This window comes from Nothoprocta perdicaria, unplaced genomic scaffold (assembly GCF_003342845.1).
Source record: "Nothoprocta perdicaria isolate Ctin4 unplaced genomic scaffold, notPer1 scaffold_302, whole genome shotgun sequence".
NCBI classification, from domain to species: domain Eukaryota; kingdom Metazoa; phylum Chordata; class Aves; order Tinamiformes; family Tinamidae; genus Nothoprocta; species Nothoprocta perdicaria.
The window spans coordinates 254,741-262,954 of NW_020455536.1; positions in this window are offsets into that span (position 1 = coordinate 254,741).

Sequence of the window (8,214 nt, forward strand, 5' to 3'; positions counted from 1 at the left end):
CCCAGCCCTGGGTGCTTTATGATCCCCACAGTTGCATCGTAGGAGAGAGGGGCACTCTGGTTTCTCTGCTGCGCTCTCCTGTGTTGGAAAGCGTGTTGTGAATCTTCTGGAGCCACCAGAGCCACCTCTTTGCCTGCATGAGGCCTCCCCTAGGCAGAGTCTTGGTGACTTACTAACCTTCCRGTGATGTGAAACAAGAAGGAGAATGGGCTTGCTCTACCAGGGCCCCCCTTTTAAGGCCCCTTAAACATAGTCATAATTTATCCTTAAACCTGTAGGAAGCTCTGGCCGTTTTTTTCTTGTTCATGTTGTCTTTGATATCCATGAAACATTAGATTCATGACTTTGTGTTTGCATTTTCCTCAAAATGATATCCTTTTTCTGCAAGAGAGGATATTTCAATATAAGGGGAGGATTTGGAGGGAACAAGGTGTTAGGTACCTGGCTTCTTTTTAAAATGACAGTATTTTTCAAAAGCAATAACTGTATCTTACGGTGCTTTCATTGAGCTGCAGTGTGATGTGATGCAGTCTTCAAAGAATCTCCRTCTCTGATTCATGTAGCTGGATGCTTTATTGAAACACAGTTTTGACATGTGAAATCTAGTTTTCCTGGTTTCAAAGGGAAATGAATTCTCTTAGCTGTGAGTGATTGCAGGAAGCTTAATCATGCCATGCTTTGAGAAAGTGTGTGGAATATGAGTGGTGCAGGATCCCAGCCCCACAGCATGCATGGCTGAGCAGTTACCTGGGAGGGTCTGCAGTACAAGAATGGTGAACCCAGAGACCTGGAAATGTACACAAACAGGAAGATAAAGATGGTTCTTGAGGCTCTTCTGAAGGTGTCTGTCTGGGCTGGCTCTCCCAGCTCTGGGAGAAGCTGCCTTGCTTCTGAATTGTTCTGAATTATAACATAAATTATAACRTAATTCTTCAGTAGTGTGAGAAGGAATCTGCTCTTATAAAGCAATTGTTAAGTTAAAGTTAAGTTAAAATTAAAAGTTAAAATGTTTTGCACCTATATAGTGTGTAAGTGCGTGCGAGTGCCCTAAGACACTCTAATTACTCAGCTCTGCTGAGGACTGGGCCTCTGGAGAAGACCCGGGGGTTATTTTGGCAGGTTGCACACGTGCGCTAACCTCTAGTGCTAAACTGAACCAAGCTGCACATCCAATCTAACTGATTCAGCTAGTTCAGATCCCAAACTCAGCTCRTTCAAATCTCAAGTCTCCAAACAGAAACTGCAAATAAAGTAGATGTTAAATGTAAAAATGAACATATTGCATGTTAAATCCAAAAGGATTCCTTCTACTCAGCAGTTACATGTCAACTGTCCAGGATCTCCAACCTGGATGCTACACAGCAAAGATGACGTGCATCAGATGAAGAGAAGCAGAGGTGAGCAATAAGAATAATAAACGAAAGCACAAACTATATAGGTAAATTGAAAGAATTTGGCTTGTTTAGGCTAGAGGTTAAGAAGGCTGAGAGAAGATGTAAGCAAAAAAACCTGCTTTTTGGAGGAACAGAATAATCTGTTTTCCATGTCCGTTGGGGACAGCACAAGAACTGATGAGCTTAAATTAAAGCAAAGGAGATTAGAAGTTAGATATGAGGGGAAACTTCGCAATTGTAAGGATAATTATTCATTGGAAGAGATTGCTTAGGGCTGCTGTGGAATCACTTAAGCTTTGTAAGAACAGGCTTGACAAACATCTGCCAGGAACGCCAAAGGCGGTGATGTCTGTCTTGGAGTAGTAAGGTGAGCTAGAGGACTGCTCGAGTAGCCTCCTGTCCTAATTTCTTTGATATATAACTCCTATTTTTATTCTCACACTGCTACTTTCCAGGTCCTCACTCACCCGAAAACCTCAGCTATATCGCAAGACAGTTGTTTGATGCTAATTTCAATGAACTAGGAGCAAGGTAAATATAATGTATGTTTTAGTGATTGGACGAAAAAGCCTAAAAGAGATTTTCGAAAGAGACCATATTTAGGGCTTTCACAACTTTCATAACATCTGCTTCTCCATGGTGTAGCAGGAAGCAGCTTCTATTACACTTCATCAGCAAAAATTCAGATCCCAAAGTGACAGGACAAGCTTAAAAGACAAAACAGCTGTTGTTGAGGCTCCAGTGATTCGGGTATGTGGCTCACTGAAATAAAACTTGATGGGAAGGGAAAGCAAAGCATCTCTCCATTCAACTTTGAGGAACATTTACATGGTCACACATTAGCGGGTGGGTTTATTCACCAGTTTACAGAACCTGCCATTCACTGAGCTGTACTGCACGCTGCTGTCGGCTGTGTGTGCAGTGACCCCAGTGCAGGCAAGGATTTCCTCAAGGCCCTACTACATGAGCTGATTTTAATGGCATAGCGTGTGTCATCTGGGCTGATGAAGCAGCGGGAGTGATTCCAGTTGCATAGTTCATTTCTGTCAGATAAAAGAAAATGGGGAATATGTGCGGCTCTGGACAGCGTTTCATTAGAGCACTAGGGCTACAAGAGGGGAAAATAGATGAGTGAGCTATAGCTGCCAGTATGTGCTCTCTGAATTGCAAGTGCTTAAATGCTGGAGGTGATCACCATTAATTAAAATTGTCCTTTTGTAGTATTTTCCTTATGAAGAGGGCTTGTGTTACCCCTGGAGTAAAAGAATTATTGCATTCAAATCAAAAAGGAAAATGTCTAAGGTGGGGGAGGATCCACTGTCTTTGCAGGAAAGGCATAAGAAATCAGGATCTTTTTGTGTGTATCAGACCTTGGGCTAACCACAGACTTTTGACTAAATGTAACCGTAAACTAAAGTAAAACATTAATTACATTAAAAATATCTTAAAGTCTTCTAGTTTTTAGGTGACTTTTCAGGAAATGCTTTTAAAAAGTCTTTTTTTGGTGTATGGATTTTTTTTTCTTCAAAAGAAAGCTTGAATTTTTGCTACAAGCAAGGTGTATATTGTCAGTAGGAAGCTGGAGATACTGGAAAGAGCTAAAATAACCTACCATGTGCCATAACAACCTGCTCACTCCTGAACTCCTAAATTTATTCTTGGTTTAATTATTTTTTCATTTTTAAAAAAGTTAAATAACAATAAAAACATCCCCATGTTAGGAAAACTTATTTCAAAAACATAGGCCTGAAATTAGGAAGAAAAAGAAACCACATAACAAACATAAAACCAAAAATCATCCACTTATTGAGTATGACCACAAATATGTATTGCAGCCTCCCCCTAGCTTGGTGAGGTGTCTGTGTGTGTTGCTGTTAATGAGCTAAGTGAGCTGCAAAGTAAACAGGATGTACCTCATTTCCCCTGATGAGCTTTTCTGTGCAGGATCCTGGAATTTGCCTTCAGGTGAAATGTCAGGGATTGTGCTTTCCCTTGGGAGAGCCCATTCTAATTAAGCATTGTGCGGGGAAAACAATCTCTTTTTCTGCCTTTAGTGAGAAACACTTGAATACCAATTTTCTCTCTGTAACGACGTGGAGATATTGACTGTTGGGCATATGCATGTGTAAGGAGTTGTGTTACAGCGTCATGTATGAATGAGTATAAGAATGATGGTGGCTACAAAATCTACTAATCTACTAATTGGAGGGAGCAGTAGCTGATTCTCATTACACCAGCTTTAATTTCAATTTAGAAAATCATGAAAACTTGATAATTAAGCAGTGTTTTTGTTGCATTTGTTTAACTCAAAGAGGGAAATGGCTCACTAAAACAGCGATGAAAGCTCTTCTTGCATGATGTTATAGGTTAGGAAAAAAATCTGCCCCATCAGTAAGATGAGACCTTAACTTATGCAAGAAATGAAAATCATTTAATTAAATGGAAATTTTTATCTGTTTAACTTGAAGCTTATACTGTGTGGTATTTTTTCCTCTTATCTCAGGAGCTGAGCTGTTATTGTGCAGAGCTGTGAGAAACCTCTGTACAGTTTTGTATGTTGGTAAGTAGACTTGAGATGGAATGTGAAGATGCAAAACCTGGACAACTTGTGCAGATATGGGCATTTGGAGTCCAAGCACATTTAGTATGCAGAATTTTTGGGGTTTTTTTTTTCTTTTTTTTTTTTTTTTGGAAAGAAAACCTGTATCAGCTTAGGGTATAGATCCATTATGAAATTTTGGTTCTCTTTAGACTAATGGTTTTGTTGGAGCTGAGTTTTTTCATAAAGAATGGGCTTTCTGAAAGCTGCATATTTTGCATAACCACTACCTGCTTTTCAATTTGGTGATTTTATTAAGTCAGAGATGAGTCTTTGCCCATTTAGTGAAAGCCTTAATCATGTGAGAGGTTTGCATTCCTGCAGATTTTAAATGCATGTGTTTGAAATATGAGTACAGGAWTAATTAGCGATAACTTATCTGATTTTATTGGAGAGACTTATATTTGAACATTGGACTTATTTTGTGTATGTGCTGTGGGATGCCAGGTAAATGTTATTATATGGTGATGTGAATATAAAGCTGAGAAAAGACTCTCAGAAACAACTAATAGTATTTGGTTGTCTGACCTATGATACCATGAAAGACTGATTTCAAAAGCAATGAAGCCCATTTCTGAAAATCGTATTTCTTTATACTTGCAGCCTAAACATTTCTAATTAGTATTAAATGTTCTCTATAAAGGAATAACACGTTGTTCAAGTCAAATGTAAAAACGGTGAGACTATTTTCTACTGTAATTACTCAGTAAATCATATTCTTGATCTTAACAAATTCTCTTTGTAATCGCAGCTGATGAGGCATGTTGGATGAAGCCATATTTCTGTCTTTAGCAATTAGGTAATGGTCATAAGATAGCACATAAAATTGCAAGTCATTATCTCTCAAAGTAAAATAGGCCAACTCTTTGCCAGCCTGCTGTCTTCCAGATGTTTCATATCATCGTTATTACTTTATTTAGCTCTCCAGATAGCTTCTTACCCTGGGTGTAGCAGGACATGGCATCAGGGCTCTGTCCCCAACCTTTGTTTTAGGTGGGACGTTTTATTTTTAAGTGCCACAGAAAGACAATTTTACTTGCAGATGAGGCAGAATGAGATGTTAATTTGGTGAGCATGCCTCCTTTTGGCTTGACCAGGTAACTTGTTGTCATGTGTGTGTTTCGGGCTTTGTTTTCTGTTATTTTTCTATTGTCAGACTTCAAGTAGTGCCAACAAAGAACTGAAAAGCTGCTTGGAATAATATTAGCAATGTGATGTTGGCATAGTTAGACATCTCAACTGTTCTGCTGGCAATGACTATTTTGCTTCCTTCATTTTATTTCCTGTTGAGCCTCATGTTGAGGAACAAACTGAGGTATCGCTGTAAGAGTCAAACGAGGATGTTCCTGGGAGAGCCATGAATGGCCTGGTGCAGTATGTGTCACTCATACGAGTGGAAGGATTTCATGCTTTCATAGTGTATATTTTGTAATATGTTTCCTCTTTAAATATACCTGAACATAGCAAGCTACTCATTTATTTTGTTTCTTTCATATTCACACAACCGTTTCTGTACTTTAATGTGCTATTCTTCTGCTTTGACATGAATGTTTAGGCTGAGATTTGTTTAGTCTGATGTTTTTGCCTGGATTCTGTTATAAGTGCAACCATGAGAGACAGTTAATTAAGCTTTTTATTGATTCTACGACTACTCACTCAGCAAAACTCAAAACATTTATAAGCACGATGCAGGACCGTAGGGATGGTTGGTAAATATTTGGAATAGATCCCTTTTAACCTGAAAGATGTTATTCATAGGACCATATGTTGCTCTGGAAGGGGAAGCTTGGTGGCTGATGAGGTTCAAGAACTGTGAGTTTATTTCTGGCTATGCAAGTAAGTGATATTTATGGAATATGCTTAATATAGTTGAAATAAACTTAGGTGAATGGATAGGGATCACTTCTTGGCTAAAATGTTAGATCAGGGCTTCTTTAAACTTAAGATTGGTTTGGTTGCAAAAGGAAAACAAGCATATATTATCCTCTTCATTTTTGAGATAAAGAGGATTTAGTTTGAAAATAAATGAATTAAAGAGATTGGGTTTTGCTTATGTTAGAGAGAAACAAAACTCTGCTGAAGGCTTTAATCTGCGCTGCTTTGGAAACAATCAACTCAAGGTGAGAGTGAGTGTTCGTAAATACAAGGTCCTGGATTGGACCTGTCTTGAGGTATCAGAGCTGATATAGTTTATTAGTGCAAATCTAAAAACTTGAATCAGTTATTGAAGTTAGTGTATTGCTGTAGCTGGTGGTCAACACTCATGTCCTGATGTCTGTGGATCCAGAGATATTTTTTTYCTCATGCTACAGAGTCTGGGCTATAGCTTCAGTTCTCTCTGCACTAAAAGCAACTCGGTAGCTCAATTTATCTAGGTGGTAAAGAAACAACAACAAACCCCCTTAAAGAATTCTTCAGATAATATCACTCATTTGAGATTGTATTCAGTGCTACTAATTAAATTGTCTCTTTAACAAGCTGAGAGGTAAATTTTGGCACCATACTAAACCACAACAATTATTAATGTAATTGAAGTTAGTTTTCTGCATAGATTAGCAGGATGGTGCATTTAGCACAGCATAAGTATGTAGCTTAAGCTATGCTGTGTAATGGTGTCTAGCATAGGAAAAAAAATCTTCATTTTTCCCCTTTAGCAAAACAGCGGTAAGAAGAGGAGAGGATGCCTCCAAGGTAGACTTTGCAAAGTTAAAAAAGAAATTGCTGATTGGTAACAGAGGAAACCTAATACTCCTGTTCTCTAACTTGCTATCTTTGTAGTAAAGCCAAGCTCTTAGAAACAGTTAATTATAGTTTCAATAAAAATATTTAGATGACAGCTGTAAGCCTTCATCATTACTGTGCACATGTTACAGACTCTTTTGTTGTTATAGTGTGTGTGAAGGAAAAAGTTGAGAGGAACAAGTAAGAACAGATCTGGCATCTCTAAAGTTACTCTCAGCAGAACCTCGGGAAAGACCCTTTTCTCCCTCCTGCCCTAAGTTTAGCTAAAAGCAATGTGGATTATTGGTGAAAAGTTGCACGTTGTTCAGTGTTTCTCTTCCAGGCTGCAGGCACCAGTGATCCTGGGAGCAGTATGGGTGGGAGCTGTTAGGACACACCAAAGAAGAGGGCGAACAACTTTTTTTTTGCCCAACGAATAATAAATTGAGTTTATTAATCAAGTTATGAAATGCACTGAGACTTTACCACTCCGAGTGGGCAGTTGTATGAGAATATTCAGGCTTTCTCTTGGCACTCTGGAGGAGATGGGGTGACAAGAGTTCCCCTTTGGGCCTCCCTACTCAGTACTGAAATCCTCAATAACTCACTGCCCTGTTGTCTGTGATCAGGACACTGCAGAAGACCCTACTGAAGCAAACAAAATATTGGCAGCATCCTGGAGCTGTTTATTGATCCTGGAGTGGAACTTCATCTCTACCGCTTGTCAGGTAGCTTCTTAGTGGGCACACGTCTGCGCGAGCCCCGCTGCTCATGTGGCTGGCGGCAGTTGGAAACAGCTGGCAGGGATTGCCTTCCTCCAGGCTGTCATGTGGGCTTCACAGCTGATTTTTGGCAGGGTGGAGGACTGAGCTACGTTCTGCATCCCTGGAAGATGCTGACGTGGCTAATTCCCGTCCTTTTGTGCCTTTGCCAAGTCGCTGCCAAATGGCTGCAGTTCTGAAGGGCTGCGCTGTGCTCGGAGGAAATGATCTTCTTCGAGCTGATGGTTTGCTCAGGGTTTTAGAGAGGTTTCCCAGAGATTGCTGTATTTTATTGAACAGTGCTTGAAGACAGGTTCTGCTTTGGACGTATGGTTTAATGTATTTTCATAAGATATGTTACTAACAGATGTGAATTTGGGAGGATAGGCTTGTCCCTTGACATTTTTTTTGCTCTTATCCAAAAAAATTTAGCTCATGTGTTTGTAATCAAGACCTATTCTTTCCCACCAAAAATACTGTTTTGGCAGTGCTCTGGTACTATGTAATTTATTAACAGTGAAGAAATAATATACTGTAAACAATTTCAACTAAATTTCAGCAGGAAAATGCCATCCATATGTGCTGTAGAATGAAAAGTCCTGAAGCGGGAATTGGGGGACTTCCCATGGAAGTAATAGTGCATTCTAAACATGTCTCTTCATGTCAAGTTTAGTTATGTAGTCTGTGCTCAGACTGAGAGATGTTTATGCATACTCAGCTGGCAATTTATTCATAGTAC